Raw genomic sequence first — 24670 nt, 5'->3', positions numbered from 1 at the left:
TACATATACACACCCTCTTAGTATACACACCCTCTACATATACACATCCTCTAAGTATACACACCCTCTACATATACACATCCTATAAGTATACACACCCTCTACATATACACATACTATAAGTATACACACCCTCTACATATACACATACTATAAGTATACACACCCTCTACATATACACATCCTCTAAGTATACACACCCTCTACATATACACATCCTCTTAGTATACACACCCTCTACATATACACATACTATAAGTATACACACCCTCTACATATACACATCCTCTAAGTATACACACCCTCTACATATACACATCCTCTTAGTATACACACCCTCTACATATACACATCCTATAAGTATACACACCCTCTACATATACACACACTATAAGTATACACACCCTCTAACTATATACATATCCTGTAAGTATACACACCCTCTACATATACACACCCTCTAACTATATACATATCCTGTAAGTATACACACCCTCTACATATACACACCCTCTTAGTATACACACCCTCTACATATACACACCCTCTTAGTATACACACCCTCTACATATACACACCCTCTTAGTATACACACCCTCTACATATACACACCCTCTTAGTATACACACCCTCTACATATACACATCATCTAAGTATACACACCCTCTACATATACACATCCTATAAGTATACACACCCTCTACATATACACATACTATAAGTATACACACCCTCTACATATACACATCCTATAAGGATACACACCCTCTACATATACACATACTATAAGTATACACACCCTCTACATATACACATCCTCTAAGTATACACACCCTCTACATATACACATCCTCTTAGTATACACACCCTCTACATATACACATCCTATAAGTATACACACCCTCTACATATACACATCCTATAAGTATACACACCCTCTACATATACACATCCTATAAGTATACACACCCTCTATATATACACATACTATAAGTATACACACCCTCTACATATACACATACTATAAGTATACACACCCTCTACATATACACATCCTATAAGTATACACACCCTCTACATATACACATCCTATAAGTATACACACCCTCTACATATACACATCCTATAAGTATACACACACCTTAAGTTACATTAGTTACAAAATTTGGAAGTTTGATGAATCCTTATCTCAGTCTTGCCTTGACCAATGAGGCTTAGTCTCGCACTGGCCCTTTAAATATCTGCATGGCAGCTGGATTACAGAGGAGAAATCAGATATTTGGTCAGCCATAATTTATCACGCCCCTGTCAGCTCTGCCGATCTGCTCGCCTGGGGACATGTGCAGTTATTAACCTCACTTAGCCTCCTCGCAGCTTGGGAGGTTCAGGCCAAATAAAATTTGTTCACTTGGTTCCCCCTTCTCCATCTGTAGAGGAAATCCCAGGACGCAATAAGAATCATAGAAGCGGAAAGATGCAGGAGGTGAGAAGCGGCTCACATGGATCAGCGGCGCCCCTACCCAAAGACCCTGCACTGCTCAATCTGTACAGCTCTGGGGTGGCACCATAAAGAATGTCTGCCCGGCCCAGGGTCAGTGGGTGACCTGAGCTGAAATCCAGTACGAATGTATAGAGACCCCCGCCCCCCAGCCAGGAGACCTGCAGGGATCAAGGAACAGGAGCTTTACCAAACATGGGGGCAAGCCTGGCTGTGCTCAGACATTCAGATAGGTCATCAGTGTCTACCCCCCGTATATCTGCCAGGGCACATGTAGGATCAGTGGGATGTGGAGCAAGAATGGGAAATATGGTGAGGAACCTGATGAGGAATATAACGGGGAACCTGATGGGGAATATGACGGGGAACCTGATGGGGAATATAACGGGGAACCTGATGGAGGAATATAACGGGGAACCTGATGAGGAATATAACGGGGAACCTGATGGGGAATATGACGGGGAACCTGATGGAGGATATGGTGAGGAATCTGATGGAAGATATGGTGAGGAACCTGATGGAAGATATGGTGAGGAATCTGATGGAAGATATGGTGAGGAACCTGATGGAAGATATGGTGAGGAATCTGATGGAAGATATGGTGAGGAACCTGATGGAGGATATGGTGAGGAATCTGATGGAAGATATGGTGAGGAACCTGATGGAAGATATGGTGAGGAATCTGATGGAAGATATGGTGAGGAACCTGATGGAAGATATGGTGAGGAATCTGATGGAAGATATGGTGAGGAACCTGATGGAAGTTATGGTGAGGAACCTGATGGAAGATATGGTGAGGAATCTGATGGAAGATATGGTGAGGAACCTGATGGAAGATATGGTGAGGAATCTGATGGAAGATATGGTGAGGAACCTGATGGAGGATATGGTGAGGAATCTGATGGAAGATATGGTGAGGAACCTGATGGAAGATATGGTGAGGAATCTGATGGAAGATATGGTGAGGAACCTGATGGAAGATATGGTGAGGAATCTGATGGAAGATATGGTGAGGAACCTGATGGAGGATATGGTGAGGAATCTGATGGAAGATATGGTGAGGAACCTGATGGAAGATATGGTGAGGAATCTGATGGAAGATATGGTGAGGAACCTGATGGAAGATATGGTGAGGAATCTGATGGAAGATATGGTGAGGAACCTGATGAGGATATAACGGGGAACCTGATGGAGGATATGGTGAGGAATCTGATGGAAGATATGGTGAGGAACCTGATGGAAGATATGGTGAGGAATCTGATGGAAGATATGGTGAGGAACCTGATGGAAGATATGGTGAGGAATCTGATGGAAGATATGGTGAGGAACTTGATGGAAGATATGGTGAGGAATCTGATGCAAGATATGGTGAGGAACCTGATGAGGATATAACGGGGAACCTGATGGAGGATATGGTGAGGAATCTGATGGAAGATATGGTGAGGAACCTGATGAGGATATAAAGGGGAACCTGATGGAGGATATGGTGAGGAATCTAATGGAAGATATGGTGAGGAACCTGATGAGGATATAACGGGGAACCTGATGGAGGATATGGTGAGGAATCTGATGGAAGATATGGTGAGGAACCTGATGGAAGATATGGTGAGGAATCTGATGGAAGATATGGTGAGGAACCTGATGAGGATATAAAGGGGAACCTGATGGAGGATATGGTGAGGAATCTGATGGAAGATATGGTGAGGAACCTGATGAGGATATAACGGGGAACCTGATGGGGGATACGACGGGGAACCTGATGGGGAATATGATGAGAAACCTGATGGGGAATATAATGGGGAACCTGATGGGGAATATAATGGGGAACCTGATGGAGGATATGGTGAGGAACCTGATGGGGAAATAATGGGGAACCTAATGGGGAATATAACGGGGAACCTGATGGAGGATATGGTAAAGAACCTGATGGGGATATAATGGGAAACCTAATGGGGAATATAACGGGGAACCTGATGGAGGATATGGTGAGGAACCTGATGGGGATATAATGGGGAACCTGATGGGGAATATGACGGGGAACCTGATGGAGGATATGGTGAAAATCCTGATGGAAGATATGGTGAGGAACCTGCTGGGAGATGTGGTGTAGAACTTAATAGGGGACACGGTGAGGAACCAGATGGGGGGTATTGAGAGAAATCTGAGGACAAACCCATCTGTGCTCAAGCTTTTGGATAGACTACTACCCATACATCTGCCAGAGCACATATTCAAGGTTCATTGGGTCATGGGGTAGAATGGGGATTTGGTGAAGAACCTGTTGGCTACACAAAGCTCTTAGACTTCCAGGAGGAATAACCACAATGGCTTAAAAATAAATCAATGTGTTGTGTAGAGTTAGTCTAGTCTAGTAGCCAGCTGGAATGGACAAACATAGAGGTAAGTGTGCATGTACCCTACGGATCAAGTATGTTTCCCATCCCTAAGTGATTTTCAGGGCCCACTTGGTCACTACTCAGGAGGCACTTCAGACTTTCAAACTACTTTACTCAATGAAATGGATCAGGATATAAGACCTGCTCATAGCGCCAAGGTGCTGACTTATAGTCCCATCAACCCTATGGCTCGTTTATAGTGCAGTCCATTAGGTGCCAGCCTTTACTGATAACTGGAGGTGCCATATGTGAGGAATATTCAGTAGGTGTGTGTCCCCTCACCAGCGTAATGGGCCCTGGTATCTGTAACAGAGTCCATTGCACAAGACTGGGAGAGTCCAATAATACAAGACTGGGTGAATCAGATGGCATACAAGACGAACGGAGTCCAATAATACAAGACTGGGGGAGTCCAATAATACAAGATTGGAAGAGTCCAATAATATAAGACTGGGTGAATCAAATGGCATACAAGACGAAGGGAGTCCAATAATACAAGATTGGAAGAGTCCAATAATATAAGACTGGGAGAGCCCAATAATAAATGATTGGGAGAGCCCAATAATACAAGATTGGAAGAGTCCAATAATATAAGACTGGGTGAATCAGATGGCATACAAGATGAATGAGTCCAATAATACAAGATTGGAAGAGCCCAATAATACAAGACTGGGAGAGCCCAATAGTAAAAGATTGGGAGAGCCCAATAATATAAGAATGGGAGAGCACAATAATACCAGATTTGGATATTCCAATAATACGAGATTGGGAGAGTCCAATAATACAAGATTGGGAGAGTCCAATAATACAAGATTGGGAGAGTCCAATATTACAAGATTGGGAGAGTCCAATAATACAAGATTGGGAGAGTCCAATAATACAAGATTGAGAGAGTCCGACAATACAAGATTGAGAGAGTTCCATAATACAAGATTGGGTGAGCGCAATAATACAAGACTGGGAGAGCCCAATAATACAAGATTGGGAGAGTCCAATAATACAAGATTGGGAGCGTCCAATAATACAAGACTGGGAGAGCCCAATAATACAAGATTGGGAGAGTACAACAATACAAGATTGGGAGAGACCAATAATACAAGATTAGGAGAGTCCAATAATACAAGATTAGGAGAGTGCAAGAATACAAGATTGGGAGCGTCCAATAATATAAGATTGGGAAAGTCCAATAATACAAGACTGGGGGAGTCTAATGGTTGAGAATGGCCCATCTAGATTCCAATCCAGTCTTTGTAAAGCTACAACTCCCAGCATGCCCTGACAGATATTTGGTGGAGGATCCTAAAACCTCCCGCAGCAGCTATAACATAGAAGAGGAGCTGAGGAGATATCCGCATCTCCGCAGAATGTCAGACCCTAAATAAGAGTGATCAGTCAATGATTTCCCCGCGCTCCTGCTCGGACACAGCGCAGGAAGATTCACCATTGGAAAATTAGACAATACAGAGATATATGATAATTAAAAATGGGCCGGGAGCGGGATGTAAATTCTCAGATATTATTGGATAATTGATTTTTATAAAAGATGAGCGATCGGAAACCGGAGAAGATATTGGAAAGCCGCTCGCGTCCAGGGTAGCGGGCTGCAAATTGTAAAGATGGATGGAGATCCGAGACATAATTGTCATGTCCACCTCCTGCTGCAGGACATAAAACCTATGGATTTACATAGTGACACTGGCTCAGATGTCATAAATATCAGCAGCTATTGGATTGTGCACAGGACAATATGGAAACTGTGCAGGGATTAGCAGTATGGTCCGTGTGTCCTGTATGTCATCTATGTAATGTACATCCGGGGTAGGATGAATGGCTGCCTTAGGTAGGTGCAATGTGCCACAACATCATAGGTCATCATCGGCCTCTTCCTACTATAGGTCACTCTGCCGAGATATACTGGAGAGGAACATCAAAGAGAAAAAGAAAAACTGGTCTGCTGTACCTGTGTGTAATCCTGGATATCTACAGAAGTTACCATGGGAAAGGAGCCCCAGAATGTAAGAAACCTGCACACAGTCTAATGGAGTAAGGAACTGGGACAGTCCAATAATACAAGACTGGAGAGCCCAATAATACAAGACTGGGAGAGCCCAATAATACAAGACTGGGAGAGCCCAATAATATAAGACTGGGAGAGCCCAATAATATAAGACTGGGGGAGTCCAATAATACAAGACTGGAGAGTCCAATAATATAAGACTGGGGGAGTCCAATAATACAAGACTGGAGAGTCCAATAATACAAGACTGGAGAGCCCAATAATATAAGACTGGGAGAGCCCAATAATATAAGACTGGGGGAGTCCAATAATACAAGACTGGAGAGTCCAATAATATAAGACTGGGGGAGTCCAATAATATAAGACTGGGGGAGTCCAATAATACAAGACTGGAGAGTCCAATAATATAAGACTGGGGGAGTCCAATAATACAAGACTGGAGAGTCCAATAATACAAGACTGGAGAGTCCAATAATATAAGACTGGGGGAGTCCAATAATACAAGACTGGGGGAGTCCAATAATACAAGACTGGGGGAGTCCAATAATACAAGACTGGGAGAGCCCAATAATACCAGACTGGAGAGTCCAATAATATAAGACTGCGGGAGTCTAATAATACAAGACTGGGGGAGTCCAATAATACAAGACTGGGGGAGTCCAATAATACAAGACTGGGGGAGTCCAATAATACAAGACTGGGGGAGTCCAATAATACAAGACTGGGAGAGCCCAATAATATAAGACTGGGGGAGTCCAATAATACAAGACTGGAAAGTCCAATAATATAAGACTGGGGGAGTCCAATAATACAAGACTGGAGAGTCCAATAATACAAGACTGGAGAGTCCAATAATATAAGACTGGGGGAGTCCAATAATACAAGACTGGGGGAGTCCAATAATGCAAGACTGGGGGAGTCCAATAATACAAGACTGGGGAAGTCCAATAATACAAGACTGGGAGAGCCCAATAATACCAGACTGGAGAGTCCAATAATATAAGACTGCGGGAGTCTAATAATACAAGACTGGGGGAGTCCAATAATACAAGACTGGGGGAGTCCAATAATACAAGACTGGGGGAGTCCAATAATACAAGACTGGGAGAGCCCAATAATATAAGACTGGGGGAATCCAATAATACAAGACTGGGGGAGTCTAATAATACAAGACTGGGAGAGCCCAATAATATAAGACTGGGGGAGTCCAATAATACAAGACTGGGGGAGTCTAATAATACAAGACTGGGAGAGCCCAATAATATAAGACTGGGGGAGTCCAATAATACAAGACTGGGGGAGTCCAATAATACAAGACTGGGGGAGTCCAATAATACAAGACTGGGAGAGCCCAATAATATAAGACTGGGGGAGTCCAATAATACAAGACTGGGGGAGTCTAATAATACAAGACTGGGGGAGTCCAATAATACAAGACTGGGGGAGTCCAATAATACAAGACTGGGGGTGTCCAATAATACCAGACTGGAGAGTCCAATAATATAAGACTGGGGGAGTCCAATAATAAAAGACTGGGGGAGTCTAATAATTCAAGTCTGGGACAGTCCAATAAAACAAGACTGGGGGAATCCAATAATACAAGACTGGGAGAGCCCAACAGACTGGGGGAGTCCAATAATACAAGTCTGGGACAGTCCGATAACGCAAGACTGGGATAGTCCAATAATACAAGTCTGGGGGAGCCCAATAATACAAGTTTCGGAGAGCCCAATAATACAAGACTGGGAGAGCCCAATAATACCAGACTGGAGAGTCCAATAATATAAGACTGCGGGAGTCTAATAATACAAGACTGGGGGAGTCCAATAATACAAGACTGGGGGAGTCCAATAATACAAGACTGGGGGAGTCCAATAATACAAGACTGGGGGAGTCCAATAATACCAGACTGGAGAGTCCAATAATATAAGACTGCGGGAGTCTAATAATACAAGACTGGGGGAGTCCAATAATACAAGACTGGGGGAGTCCAATAATAAAAGACTGGGGGAGTCCAATAATACAAGACTGGGAGAGCCCAATAATATGAGACTGGGGGAATCCAATAATACAAGACTGGGGGAGTCTAATAATACAAGACTGGGAGAGCCCAATAATATAAGACTGGGGGAGTCCAATAATACAAGACTGGGGGAGTCTAATAATACAAGACTGGGAGAGCCCAATAATATAAGACTGGGGGAGTCCAATAATACAAGACTGGGGGAGTCCAATAATACAAGACTGGGGGAGTCCAATAATACAAGACTGGGAGAGCCCAATAATATAAGACTGGGGGAGTCCAATAATACAAGACTGGGGGAGTCTAATAATACAAGACTGGGGGAGTCCAATAATACAAGACTGGGGGAGTCCAATAATACAAGACTGGGGGTGTCCAATAATACCAGACTGGAGAGTCCAATAATATAAGACTGGGGGAGTCCAATAATAAAAGACTGGGGGAGTCTAATAATTCAAGTCTGGGACAGTCCAATAAAACAAGACTGGGGGAATCCAATAATACAAGACTGGGAGAGCCCAACAGACTGGGGGAGTCCAATAATACAAGTCTGGGACAGTCCGATAACGCAAGACTGGGATAGTCCAATAATACAAGTCTGGGGGAGCCCAATAATACAAGTCTCGGAGAGCCCAATAATACAAGACTGGGGGAATCCAATAATACAAGTCTGGGACAGTCCGATAATGCAAGACTGGGACAGTCCAATAATACAAGTCTGGGAGAGCCCAATAATACAAGACTGGGTGAATCCAATAATACAAGTCTGGGACAGTCCGATAATGCAAGACTGGGACAGTCCAATAATACAAGTCTGGGGGAGCCCAATAATACAAGACTGGAGGAGTCCAATAATACAAGACTGGGAGAGCCCAATAATATAAGACTGGGAGAGCCCAATAATACAAGTCTGGGACAGTCCAATAATACAAGTCTGGGGGAGCCCAGTAATACAAGTCTGGGAAAGTCCAATAATACAACTCTGGGACAGTCCGATAATGCAAGACTGGGACAGTCCAATAATACAAGTCTGGGGGAGCCCAATAATACAAGACTGGAGGAGTCCAATAATACAAGACTGGGAGAGCCCAATAATATAAGACTGGGAGAGCCCAATAATACAAGTCTGGGACAGTCCAATAATACAAGTCTGGGGGAGCCCAGTAATACAAGTCTGGGAAAGTCCAATAATACAACTCTGGGACAGTCCGATAATGCAAGACTGGGACAGTCCAATAATACAAGTCTGGGGGAGCCCAATAATACAAGACTGGAGGAGTCCAATAATACAAGACTGGGGGAATCCAATAATACAAGACTGGGAAAGTACAACAATACAAGACTGGGGGAGTATAATAATACAAGACTGGACGAGTCCAATAATACAAGTCTGGGAAAGCCCAATAATACAAGACTGGAGGAGTCCAATAATACAAGACTGGGGGAATCCAATAATACAAGACTGGGAAAGTACAACAATACAGGACTGGGGGAGTATAATAATACAAGACTGGACGAGTCCAATAATACAAGTCTGGGAAAGCCCAATAATACAAGACTGGAGGAGTCCAATAATACAAGTCTGGGAGAGCCCAATAATACAAGTCTGGGGGAGTCCAATAATACAAGTCTGGGAGAGTCCAATAATACAAGACTGGGGGAGTCCAATAATACAAGACTGGGAGAGCCCAATAATACAAGACTGGGGGAATCCAATAATACAAGACTGCTGGAATCCAATAGACTGGCGTAGTCCAATGTTATGAGACTGGTGGAGATCAACAGTAGAAGACTGGAAAAGCCCTATAATACAAGACTGGGAGAGCCCAACAATACAAGTCTGGGCGAGTCCATTAATACAAGATTAGGAGAGCTCGATTTTATAAGACTGGGGGAGCCCAATAATACAAAACTGGGAGAGCCCAATGGTATAAGACTAAGAGATTCAAATGGTATGAGACTGGTAGAGACCAATAATACAAGACTGGGAGAGCCCAATAATACATGATTGGGGGAGTGTAATAATAGAAGACTGGGAGAGCCCAATAATACAAAACTGGGAGAGCCCAATGGTATAAGACTAAGAGATTCAAATGGTATGAGACTGGTAGAGACCAATAATACATGATTGGGGTAGTCTAATAATACAAGACTGGGAGAGCCCAATAATACAAGACTGGGGGAGTCCAATAATACAAGATTGGGAGAGCCCAATGGTATGAGACTGGGAGCCCAATTATACATGATTGGGGAGTCTAATAATACAAGACTGGGAGAGCCCAATGGTATGAGACTGGGAAAGCCCAATAATACAAGACTGGGAGAGCCCAATAATACCAGACTGGGGGAGTCTAATAATACAAGATTGGGAAAGTCCAATTGTATAAGACTGGGAGAATCCAATAACACAAGGCTGGGGGAGTCCAAAGGTATGAGAATGATAAAGAGTCTGGTATAAGAGACTGTGAGACTGTCTGACGTGGAAAAGAGGACAAAATCTAATCTAAAGCTAAAGCAAGACTGTGAGATGTTGTAATGGTAGGAGAGAAAGCCAAAGAGTCTGATGGTGCGAAATATGAGATCAGATGGAGATTGGAAGATTCCGAACTACAAGACTGTGAGAGTCCAATCATATGAGACTAAGAGAGTCTGATGGTGCAAGAGATAATGAAAGACTCTAATACTGCGAAGAAGTAGTCATCAAAGTCTTTGCTAACAATTCATTGCTGATATATATGGTGTAATATAAATGGTGTAATATGTATGGTGTAATATGTATGGTGTATATATGTATGGTGTAATATGTATGGTGTAATATATATGGTGTAATATGTATAGTGTAATATGTGTGGTGTAATATGTATGGTGTAATATGTATGGTGTAATATATATGATGTAATATGTATGGTGTAATATGTATGGTGTATATATGTATGGTGTATATATGTATGGTGTAATATGTATGGTGTAATATATATGGTGTAATATGTATGGTGTAATATGTATGGTGTATATATGTATGGTGTAATATGTATGGTGTAATATGTATGGTGTAATATATATGGTGTAATATTTATGGTGTAATATGTATGGTGTATATATGTATGGTGTATATATGTATGGTGTAATATGTATGGTGTAATATATATGGTGTAATATGTATGGTGTAATATGTATGGTGTATATATGTATGGTGTATATATGTATGGTGTAATATGTGTGGTGTAATATGTATGGTGTAATATGTATGGTGTAATATGTATGGTGTAATATATATGGTGTAATATTTATGGTGTAATATGTATGGTGTAATATGTATGGTGTAATATGTATGGTGTAATATATATGGTGTAATATGTATGGTGTATATATGTATGGTGTAATATGTGTGGTGTAATATATATGGTGTAATATGTATGGTGTAATATGTATGGTGTATATATATATGGTGTAATATGTATGGTGTAATATATATGGTGTAATATGTATGGTGTAATATGTATGGTGTAATATGTATGGTGTAATATATATGGTGTAATATGTATGGTGTAATATGTATGGTGTAATATATATGGTGTAATATGTATGGTGTAATATTTATGGTGTAATATGTATGGTGTATATATGTATGGTGTATATATGTATGGTGTAATATGTATGGTGTAATATATATGGTGTAATATGTATGGTGTAATATGTATGGTGTAATATTTATGGTGTAATATATATGGTGTAATATATATGGCATAATATGTATGGTGTAATATACAGTATATGGTGTAATATGTATGGTGTATATACACTCACCTGCCACTTTATTAGGTACACCATGCTAGTAACGGGTTGGACCCCCTTTTGCCTTCAGAACTGCCTCAATTCTTCGTGGCATAGATACAACAAGGTGCTGGAAGCATTCCTCAGAGATTTTGCTCCATATTGACATGATGGCATCACACAGTTGCAGTCGCAGATTTGTCGGCTGCACATCCATGATGCGAATCTCCCGTTCCACCACATCCCAAAGATGCTCCTCTATTGGATTGAGATCTGGTGACTGTGGAGGCCATTGGAGTACAGTGAACTCATTGTCATGTTCAAGAAACCAGTCTGAGATGATTCCAGCTTTATGACATGGCATTGCATTATCCTGCTGAAAGTAGCCATCAGATGTTGGGTACATTGTGCTCATAAAGGGATGGACATGGTCAGCAACAATACTCAGGTAGGCTTTGGCGTTGCAACGATGCTCAATTGGTACCAAGGGGCCCAAAGAGTGCCAAGAAAATATTCCCCACACCATGACACCACCACCACCAGCCTGAACCGTTACCGATACAAGGCAGCATGGATCCATGCTTTCATGTTGTTGACGCCAAATTCTGACCCTACCATCCGAATGTCGCAGCAGAAATCGAGACTCATCAGACCAGGCAACGTTTTTCCAATCTTCAATTGTCCAATTTCGATGAGCTTGTGCAAATTGTAGCCTCAGTTTCCTGTTCTTAGCTGAAAGGAGTGGCACCCGGTGTGGTCTTCTGCTGCTGTAGCCCATCTGTAGCCTCAAAGTTGGACGTACTGTGCGGCGTTCAGAGATGCTCTTCTGGCTACCTTGGTTGTAACGGGTGGCTATTTGAGTCACTGTTGCCTTTCTATCAGCTGGAACCAGTCTGGCCATTCTCCTCTGACCTCTGGCATCAACAACGCATTTCCGCCCCCCACAGAACTGCCGCTCACTGGATGTTTTTTCTTTTTCGGACCATTCTCTGTAAACCCTAGAGATGGTTGTGCGTGAAAATCCCAGTAGATCAGCAGTTTCTGAAATACTCAGACCAGCCCTTCTGGCACCAACAACCATGCCACGTTCAAAGGCACTCAAATCACCTTTCTTCCCCCCCATACTGATGCTCGGTTTGAACTGCAGGAGATTGTCTTGACCATGTCTACATGCCTAAATGCACTGAGTTGCCGCCATGTGATCGGCTGATTAGAAATTAAGTGTTAACGAGCAGTTGGACAGGTGTACCTAATAAAGTGGCCAGTGAGTGTATATTTATGGTGTAATATGTATGGTGTATATATGTATGGTGTAATATATATGGTGTAATATAAATGGCATATTATGTATGGTGTAATATACAGTATATGGTGTAATATGTATGGTGTAATATATATGGTGTATATATGTATGGTGTATATATATGGTGTACATATGTATGGTGTATATATGTATGGTATAATATGTATGGTGTATATATGTATGGTGTATATATATGGTGTACATATGTATGGTGTATATATATGGTGTACATATGTATGGTGTATATATGTATGGTGTAATATGTATGGTGTATATATGTATGGTGTATATATGTATGGTGTAATATATATGGTGTAATATGTATGGTGTAATATGTATGGTGTATATATATGGTGTAATATGTATGGTGTAATATATATGGTGTAATATTTATGGTGTAATATGTATGGTGTAATATGTATGGTGTAATATATATGGTGTAATATGTACGGTGTGTATATATGTATGGTGTAATATATATGGTGTAATATGTGTGGTGTAATATGTATGGTGTAATATGTATGGTGTAATATGTATGGTGTAATATATATGGTGTAATATGTATGGTGTAATATTTATGGTGTAATATGTATGGTGTAATATGTATGGTGTATATATGTATGGTGTAATATATATGGTGTAATATGTATGGTGTATATATGTATGGTGTAATATATATGGTGTAATATATATGGCATAATATGTATGGTGTAATATACAGTATATGGTGTATATATGTATGGTGTATATATATGGTGTACATATGTATGGTGTATATATGTATGGTATAATATGTATGGTGTATATATGTGTATGGTGTAATATGTATGGTGTAATATATATGGTGTATATATGTATGGTGTATATATATGGTGTACATATGTATGGTGTATATATATGGTGTACATATGTATGGTGTATATATGTGTTGTGTAATATGTATGGTGTATATATGTATGGTGTATATATGTATGGTGTAATATATATGGTGTAATATATATGGTGTAATATGTATGGTGTAATATGTATGGTGTATATATATGGTGTAATATGTATGGTGTAATATATATGGTGTAATATTTATGGTGTAATATGTATGGTGTAATATGTATGGTGTAATATGTATGGTGTAATATATATGGTGTAATATGTATGGTGTGTATATATGTATGGTGTAATATATATGGTGTAATATGTGTGGTGTAATATGTATGGTGTAATATGTATGGTGTAATATTTATGGTGTAATATGTATGGTGTAATATATGTGGTGTAATATGTGTGGTGTAATATGTATGGTGTAATATATATGGTGTAATATGTATGGTGTAATATGTATGGTGTATATATGTATGGTGTAATATATATGGTGTAATATGTATGGTGTAATATATATGGTGTAATATGTATGGTGTAATAGGTATGGTGTAATATGTATGGTGTAATATGTATGGTGTAATATTTATGGTGTATATATGTATGGTGTAATATGTATGGTGTAATATGTATGGTGTAATATGTATGGTGTAATATTTATGGTGTAATATGTATGGTGTATATATGTATGGTGTAATATGTATGGTGTAATATGTATGGTGTAATATGTATGGTGTATATATGTATGGTGTAATATATATGGTGTAATATATATGGCATAATATGTATGGTGTAATATACAGTATATGGTGTATATATGTATGGTGTATATATATGGTGTACATATGTATGGTGTATATATGTATGGTATAATATGTATGGTGTATATATGTGTATGGTGTAATATGTATGGTGTAATATATATGGTGTATATATGTATGGTGTATATATATGGTGTACATATGTATGGTGTATATATATGGTGTACATATGTATGGTGTATATATGTATGGTGTAATATGTATGGTGTATATATGTATGGTGTATATATGTATGGTGTAATATATATGGTGTAATATATATGGTGTAATATGTATGGTGTAATATGTATGGTGTATATATATGGTGTAATATGTATGGTGTAATATATATGGTGTAATATTTATGGTGTAATATGTATGGTGTAATATGTATGGTGTAATATGTATGGTGTAATATATATGGTGTAATATGTATGGTGTATATATGTATGGTGTAATATGTGTGGTGTAATATGTATGGTGTAATATTTATGGTGTAATATGTATGGTGTAATATGTATGGTGTAATATTTATGGTGTAATATATATGGTGTAATATGTATGGTGTGTATATATGTATGGTGTAATATATATGGTGTAATATGTGTGGTGTAATATGTATGGTGTAATATGTATGGTGTAATATTTATGGTGTAATATGTATGGTGTAATATATGTGGTGTAATATGTGTGGTGTAATATGTATGGTGTAATATATATGGTGTAATATGTATGGTGTAATATGTATGGTGTATATATGTATGGTGTAATATATATGGTGTAATATGTATGGTGTAATATATATGGTGTAATATGTATGGTGTAATAGGTATGGTGTAATATGTATGGTGTAATATGTATGGTGTAATATTTATGGTGTATATATGTATGGTGTAATATGTATGGTGTAATATTTATGGTGTAATATGTATGGTGTAATATGTATGGTGTAATATGTATGGTGTAATATTTATGGTGTAATATGTATGGTGTATATATGTATGGTGTAATATGTATGGTGTAATATGTATGGTGTAATATGTATGGTGTATATATGTATGGTGTAATATATATGGTGTAATATATATGGCATAATATGTATGGTGTAATATACAGTATATGGTGTATATATGTATGGTGTATATATATGGTGTACATATGTATGGTGTATATATGTATGGTATAATATGTATGGTGTATATATGTGTATGGTGTAATATGTATGGTGTAATATATATGGTGTATATATGTATGGTGTATATATATGGTGTACATATGTATGGTGTATATATATGGTGTACATATGTATGGTGTATATATGTATGGTGTAATATGTATGGTGTATATATGTATGGTGTATATATGTATGGTGTAATATATATGGTGTAATATATATGGTGTAATATGTATGGTGTAATATGTATGGTGTATATATATGGTGTAATATGTATGGTGTAATATATATGGTGTAATATTTATGGTGTAATATGTATGGTGTAATATGTATGGTGTAATATGTATGGTGTAATATATATGGTGTAATATGTATGGTGTGTATATATGTATGGTGTAATATATATGGTGTAATATGTGTGGTGTAATATGTATGGTGTAATATGTGTGGTGTAATATGTATGGTGTAATATTTATGGTGTAATATGTATGGTGTAATATGTATGGTGTAATATATATGGTGTAATATGTGTGGTGTAATATGTATGGTGTAATATTTATGGTGTAATATGTATGGTGTATATATGTATGGTGTATATATGTATGGTGTAATACTTATGGTGTAATATGTATGGTGTAATATATATGGTGTAATATGTGTGGTGTAATATGTATGGTGTATATATGTATGGTGTAATATGTATGGTGTAATATGTATGGTGTAATATGTATGGTGTATATATGTATGGTGTAATATGTATGGTGTAATATGTATGGTGTAATATGTATGGTGTATATATGTATGGTGTATATATGTATGGTATAATATGTATGGTGTATATATGTGTATGGTGTATATACAGTTAGGGCCAGAAATATTTGGACAGTGACACAAGTTTTGTTATTTTAGCTGTTTACTAAAACATGTTCAGAAATACAATTATATATATAACTAGAGGGAGGACGCGGCTTCGCACGGGTATATTACATTTTATGTTTGTGTAGTGTCCCCATAAGAATTGTCCAATTTTGCACTGGTGTATTTTGTATGCTGTTTGTGTGTATGTCCATAAGCGTCATGTGATTATGTGGATCTCATTTTGAATGTCAGTGAAAATCAGTTGTTATGGATACCTGGAGTAAAGCTGTATCTAATCCTTCCCCGTGTAGTACTGTGTTTAGACGCAAGTATCTAATCCTTGTTGGTGTGGTACTGTGTGCAGATGCACATATCTAATACTCCGGCAAGTGGTACTGTGTGCAGATGTGTGTATCTAATCCTCCCCTGTGTGGCATTGTGTGAAGAGGCGCGTATCTAATCCTCCGGTAAGTGAAACTGTGTGCAGACGTGCATATCTAATCTTATGGCATGTGGTACTATGTGCAGACGCGCGTATCTAATCCTCTGGCGTGTGGTACTGTGTGCAGACAGGTGTAGCGTATCTAATCCTCTGGCGTGTGGTATTGTGTGCAGACAGGTGTATCTAATCCTCTGGCGTGAGGTACTGTGTGCAGATGCACATATCTAATCCTCCCCCGTGTGGTACTGTGTGCTGAGACGCGTATCTAATTATCTGGCATGTGGTACTGTGTGAAGAGGCATGTATCTAATCCTCCAAAGTGTGGTACTGAGTTCAGACGCACGTATCTAATCCTCCCCTGTGTGGTATTGTGTGAAGAGGCACATATCTAATCCTACGGCATGTGGAACTGTGTGTAGACGCGCGTATCTAATCCTACAGCATGTGGTACTGTATGCAGACGCCTGTATCTAATCCTATGGTGTGTACAACTGTGTGAAGATGTGCGTATCTAATCGTCTGACATGTGGAACTGTAAGCAGACGCGCATATCTAATCCTACGGCATGTGGTACTGTGTGCAGACATGCTTATCTAATCCTCTGGTCTGTGGAACTGTGTGCACATGCGCATATCTAATCCTCCCCTGTGTGGTATTGTGTGATGAGGCGCGTATCTAATCCTACGACGAGTGGAACTGTGTGTAGACGCGCATATCTAATCCTACGGCATGTGGTACTGTGTGCAGATGCGCGTATCTAATCCTCTTGCGTGTGGTACTGTGTGTTGAGATGCGTATCTAATTCTCTGGCTTGTGGTACTGTGTGCAGAGGCATGTATCTAATCCTCCAAAGTGTGGTACTGTATGCAGACACATGTATCTAATCCTTCCCTGTGTGGTATTGTGTGAAGAGTCGCATATCTAATCCTACAGCGTGTGGAACTGTGTGCAGATGCACATATCTAATCCTCTGGCATGTGGTACTGTGTGCAGATGCGCATATCTAATCTTCCCCCATGTGGTACTGTGTGCTGAGACGCGTATCTAATTATCTGGCTTGTGGTACTGTGTGCAGAGGCATGTATCTAATCCTCCAAAGTGTGGTACTGTGTGCAGACACACGTATCTAATCCTCCCCTGTGTGGTATTGTGTGAAGAGGCGCGTATCTAATCCTACGGCATGTGGAACTGTGTGTAGATGCACGTATCTAATCCTACGGCATGTGGTACTGTGTGCAGATGTGCATATCTTATGCTCTGGTATGTGGAACTGTGTGCAGATGCATGTATCCAATCCTTTGGCATGTGGTACTGTGTGCAGACGCATGTATCCAATCCCCCGGCGTGTGGAACTGTGTGCAGATGCGTTTGTCTAATCCTTTGGCATGTGGAACTGTGTGCAGAAGCGCGTATTTAATCCTCTGGTTTGTGGGACTGTGTGCAGACGCGTGTATCTAATCCTCTGGTGTGTGAAACTGTGTGCTGATCTGTGTATCTAATCCTCTGGTGCGTGTATCTCAGTTTGGATATCAGTGTTGGGTTGTGTATGTGGAGTGACCGTGTGTATTGCAGTTGGAATATGAGTGAAAGACTTGCAGGTTTGTATTGGCTAAAGGGGGGGGGGGCATTGTGTTTGGAATGCTGTATCTCAGCAACGGTACGTCCGAGCGAGTTGGAGTCTCGTCTTAAACCTTCCCGGATACCTGAAGTATCTCTGTACCAAATTTGGTGAAGATCGGTCCAGCTGTTTGGTTCGCATTAGAGAACAGACAGACAGACAGACGGACAGACAGACAGAAATTCATTTTTATAATATAGGGAGATATGGGCTGAAAGTGCACACTCCCAGCTGCAATATGAGAGTTTCCACATCCAAATCGGAGAAAGGGTTTAGGAATCATAGCTCTGTAATGCATAGCCTCCTCTTTTTCAAGGGACCAAAAGTAATTGGACAATGGACTGTAAGGGCTGCAATTAACTCTGAAGGCGTCTCCCTCGTAAACCTGTAATCAATGAAGTAGTTAAAAGGTCTGGGGTTGATTCCAGGTGTGTGGTTTTGCATTTGGAAGCTGTTGCTGTGACCAGACAACATGCGGTCAAAGGAACTCTCAATTGAGGTAAAGCAGAACATCCTGAGGCTGAAAAAAAAGAAAAAAATCCATCAGAGAGATAGCAGACATGCTTGGAGTAGCAAAATCAACAGTCGGGTACATTCTAAGAAAAAAGGAATTGACTGGTGAGCTTGGGAACTCAAAAAGGCCTGGGCGTCCACGGATGACAACAGTGGTGGATGATCGCTGCATACTTTCTTTGGTCAAGAAGAACCCGTTCACAACATCAACTGAAGTCCAGAACTCTCTCAGTGAAGTAGGTGTATCTGTCTCTAAGTCAACAGTAAAGAGAAGACTCCATGAAAGTAAATACAAAGGGTTCACATCTAGATGCAAACCATTCATCAATTCCAAAAATAGACAGGCCAGAGTTACATTTGCTGAAAAACACCCCAAGAAGCCAGCTCAGTTCTGGAAAAGTATTCTATGGACAGATGAGACAAAGATCAACCTGTACCAGAATGATGGGAAGAAAAAAGTTTGGAGAAGAAAGGGAACGGCACATGATCCAAGGCACAGCACATCCTCTGTAAAACATGGTGGAGGCAACGTGATGGCATGGGCATGCATGGCTTTCAATGGCGGCACTGGCTCACTTGTGTTTATTGATGACATAACAGCAGACAAGAGTAGCCGGATGAATTCTGAAGTGTACCGGGATATACTTTCAGCCCAGATTCAGCCCAGATTCAGCCAAGTTGATCGGATGGCGCTTCATAGTACAGATGGACAATGACCCCAAGCATACAGCCAAAGCTACTCAGGAGTTCATGAGTGCAAAAAAGTGGAACATTCTGCAATGGCCAAGTCACTCACCAGATCTTACCCCAATTGAGCATGCATTTCACTTGCTCAAATCCAGACTTAAGGCGGAAAGACCCACAAACAAGCAAGACCTGAAGGCTGCGGCTGTAAAGGCCTGGCAAAGCATTAAGAAGGAGGAAACCCAGCGTTTGGTGATGTCCATGGGTTCCAGACTTAAGGCAGTGATTGCCTCCAAAGGATTCACAACAAAATATTGAAAATAAAAATATTTTGTTTGGGTTATGTTTATTTGTCCAATTACTTTTGAGCTCCTAAAATGTGGAGTGTTTGTAAAGAAATGTCTACAATTCCTACATTTTCTATCAGATATTTTTGTTCAACCCTTCAAATTAAACGTTACAATCTGCACTGGAATTCTGTTGTAGAGGTTTCATTGCAAAACCAATGTTGTGGCATGCAGAGCCCAACTCGCGAAAATTGTGTCACTGTCCAAATATTTCTGGCCCTAACTGTATATGGTGTACATATGTATGGTGTATATATGTATGGTATAATATGTATGGTGTATATATGTGTATAGTGTATATATGTATGGTATAATATGTATGGTGTATATATGTGTATGGTGTATATATGTATGGTTATAATATGTATGGTGTATATATGGTGTATATATGTGTATGGTGTATATATGTATGGTTATAATATGTATGGTGTATATATGGTGTATGGTGTATATATGTATGGTATAATATGTATGGTGTATATATGTGTATAGTGTATATATGTATGGTATAATATGTATGGTATAATATGTATGGTGTATATATGTGTATGGTGTATATATGTATGGTATAATATGTATGGTGTATATATGTGTGTGTGAACAAGGACCCGTCCGCCTCTAGGATCCGGTCTCTCAGCGAGTCCAGAAACATTGTATCAGATAAATGAGTCCCATTCGTTAGGTCAGCGCTGCCTTGGAGGAGACAAGTCGGAGGTTTAGGCCACATCATGGTCTTCAGAGGGAACGCGATGTGACGTAGATATCTGCTAATCTGCCATGACGTGGATTGTACGAGGATGTTCTGATGGCCGAGCGCCACAAATGTGGCTTAAGAACCCCTTGTATTGGGCTATTGAGGATGCCGATCGTGTCCATTCAATGACATCAAGCAGAGGGTCCTCGAAAAGGCAAAGACATTCTTCCTTAAATACATTAGAAACCCGCAGAACGTCTCCATATAAAGGTGTTAACCCTTTAAATTCAGCAGCCTCCCAGAATTATCAGCCCCGATGAGGTTTCCCGGGGGTCGGAGGTCGGATGCCCCTCTGCCCTAATAGAAGACCCCATGGTCGCCGGAGCTCCGTAAGAGGCTTTGCATTGGGGACAAGGAGATTGGAGACGACTTGTGAGCACAACCCTGATGTCTTCCGGAAGTTGCCTGTCTGCAGATGAAGCAGCAGACGTGAGAGAAGCTTCTGTCATGGAGCCAGAGGAACACTGGATGATTTCCCCATTAGATAAATTACTAAATGCATTGTAGTGTGTTCAGGGACCTATCAAAGACCTGACAATAAAAGGTAAGTGGGGTACAAGAGAGGAGATGAAAGACAACACCACCAGATCCTGGATGTGACTTCATAACATCACAAACAACAAGTCTGGGAAGTAATAACGTCTCCCCGCAAGACGCTAATTACAAAGTTGTGTTTCCTTCTCATGTTTGGTCTCCGGGGGGCGGATTCCAGACATCCCACAACGAAGGGTTAATGTCTTGAATGGCATCAATGGCTGGCCTCGTATGCCGAGCGATTATCTCATGAAAGCCTCTTAGACTGTGATAGACCGGGGTGAGGTCAGTCCTGGTGCATAGTGGTGCCCTGGACATCAGCTACCTGCCCAGTCCTAGGAGACAGTCAGTAAGCAGGATGCGAGAGAGAATTACAGAATCACTATCAATTTCTGGTGTGATGTTCACTGATCTACTGAGAACAATGACTGATCCCTGGTGGTCCGGTGACAGCAATGACTGATCCCTGGTGGTCCGGTGACAGCAATGACTGATCCCTGGTGGTCCGGTGACAGCAATGACTGATCCCTGGTGGTCCGGTGACAGCAATGACTGATCCCTGGTGGTCTGGTGACAGCAATGACTGATCCCTGGTGGTCCGGTGACAGCAATGACTGATCCCTGGTGGTCCGGTGACAGCAATGACTGATCCCTTGTGGTCCGGTGACAGCAATGACTGATCCCTGATGGTCCGGTGACAGCAATGACTGATCTCTGATGGTCCGGTGACAGCAATGACTGATCCCTGGTGGTCCGGTGACAGCAATGACTGATCCCTGGTGGTCCGGTAACAGCAATGACTGATCCCTGGTGGTCCGGTGACAGCAATGACTGATCCCTGGTGGTCTGGTGACAGCAATGACTGATCCCTGGTGGTCCGGTGACAGCAATGACTGATCCCTGGTGGTCCGGTGACAGCAATGACTGATCCCTTGTGGTCCGGTGACAGCAATGACTGATCCCTGGTGGTCCGGTGACAGCAATGACTGATCCCTGATGGTCCGGTGACAGCAATGACTGATCCCTGGTGGTCCGGTGACAGCAATGACTGATCCCTGGTGGTCCGGTAACAGCAATGACTGATCCCTGATGGTCTGGTGACAGCAATGACTGATCTCTGGTGGTCCAGTGACTGCAATGACTGATCCCTGGTGGTCCAGTGACTGCAATGACTGATCCCTGGTGGTCTGGTGACAGCAATGACTGATCCCTGGTGGTCCGGTGATGGCAATGACTGATCCCTGGCAGTCCAGTGACAGCAATGACTGATGCCTGGTGGTCCGGTGACAGCAATGACTGATCCCTGGTGGTCCAGTGATGGCAATGACTGATCCCTGGTGGTCTACTGGTTAGTATTGAGTGCTAATGACTTAAGCACTTTGGTTAAATAGTAAAAGGTGTCATTGAACCTTGGGGGGGCCAGTTATAAATGTAGCTTTGGGTTTCGGGGGACTCACTGTTCATCGCTGTGTGTTGCCTGATCCCTGGTGGTCTAGGGGTAAAGGTAGGACCTAGTGGTTCAGTATACACAGCTGTGGGCTAGCCGTGGGTTAATTGTCTTCTCCTCAGGTCTAGTACAACCTTAGCACTGAGCTGGATATCTCCTGAGATGTAGCAGAGCTGAATCAGTCACATTCTTGAATATAATATACAAAGCCTTGTCCCAAGAGCTTATAGTCCACAAAGAGACAGCGGAGCCTTGTGAGATGGATACTAAGTCCTCTGCACATTAGGACATCTCATGCACCAGAATGTGTTTCATTCCTGCAGTTGTTTTCCGTATTATTCGCAGACCTGTGGTCGGCCCCTCCGGGACCCTCTTACTCCGCTCATCACCGGTGTGAAGAAACCACAAACCACTAACCTGCCCCGAGGACGCCCTGCGGGCGGGATAATGACGCTGCAGGCTGTGTTAAGCTGTCTCGCTGCCTTACTGCGCTCACAGGCAGGATACAATGTATTCTAGAGACGGGGGTCCGCTCTCTACAGACCACGGCAGTCCAGGGGTTCACAAACTTTACTTCTTACACTTTATGACCCTTCTCCTGAAGCCAATGAAAGAAAACATGCAGCAAAGAGGGAGTTACATAGTGTGGGGACAGTAAAGAGGACGTCATAACATGTGGGGGCCTATATAGGGGGCATTATACCATGTGGGGGTCAGTAAAGGGGGCATTATACCATGTGGGGGTCAGTAAAGGGGGCATTATACTGTGTGGGGCCAGTAAAGGGGTCAATATACTGTGTGGGGGGTCAGTAAAGGGGGCATTATACTGTGTGGAGGTTAGTAAAGGGGGCATTATACCATGTAGGGTCAGTAAAGGGGGCATTATACCATGTGAGGGCCAGTAAAGGGGTCAATATACTGTGTGGGGGTCAGTAAAGGGGGCATTATACCATGTGAGGGCCAGTAAATGGGTCATTATACTGTGTGAGGGCTAGTAAAGGGGGCATTATATCATGTGAGGGGCCAGTAAAGGGGTCATTATAACGTGTGAGGGGCCAGTAAAGGGGTCATTATAACGTGTGAGGGCCAGTAAAGGGGTCAATATACTGTGTGGGGGTCAGTAAAGGGGGCATTATACCATGTGGGGGTCAGTAAAGGGGTCATTATACCATGTGGGGGTCAGTAAAGGGGTCATTATACCATGTGGGGGTCAATAAAGGGGTCATTATACCATGTGGGGGTCAGTAAAGGGGTCATTATACCATGTGGGGGTCAATAAAGGGGTCATTATACCATGTGGGGGCCGGTAAAGGGGGCATTATACCATGTGATGGGGGCCAGTAAAGGGGGCATTATACCATGTGATGGGGGCCAGTAAAGGGGGCATTATACCATGTAGGGGCCAGTAAAGGGGGCATCATACCATGTGGGGGTTGGTCTTTCCTAGTTACGCCCCTGTAACGCACCCATCAGCGGTGAGCCGGGTGAGGTTTCGCAGTGATCCGCAGTATGATGACCTCGAGGTGCAGGGTCTGTCCGGGCCATTGTGGTCCTTGTGGTTCAGCGATTTGCAGGATTTCTGGAGCATCGGATGCCGGATTGTTGGAATTTC

Source organism: Leptodactylus fuscus, chromosome 4 (genome assembly GCF_031893055.1).
Source record: "Leptodactylus fuscus isolate aLepFus1 chromosome 4, aLepFus1.hap2, whole genome shotgun sequence".
NCBI lineage: Eukaryota > Metazoa > Chordata > Amphibia > Anura > Leptodactylidae > Leptodactylus > Leptodactylus fuscus.
Note: the sequence above shows the minus strand (reverse complement) of the source record.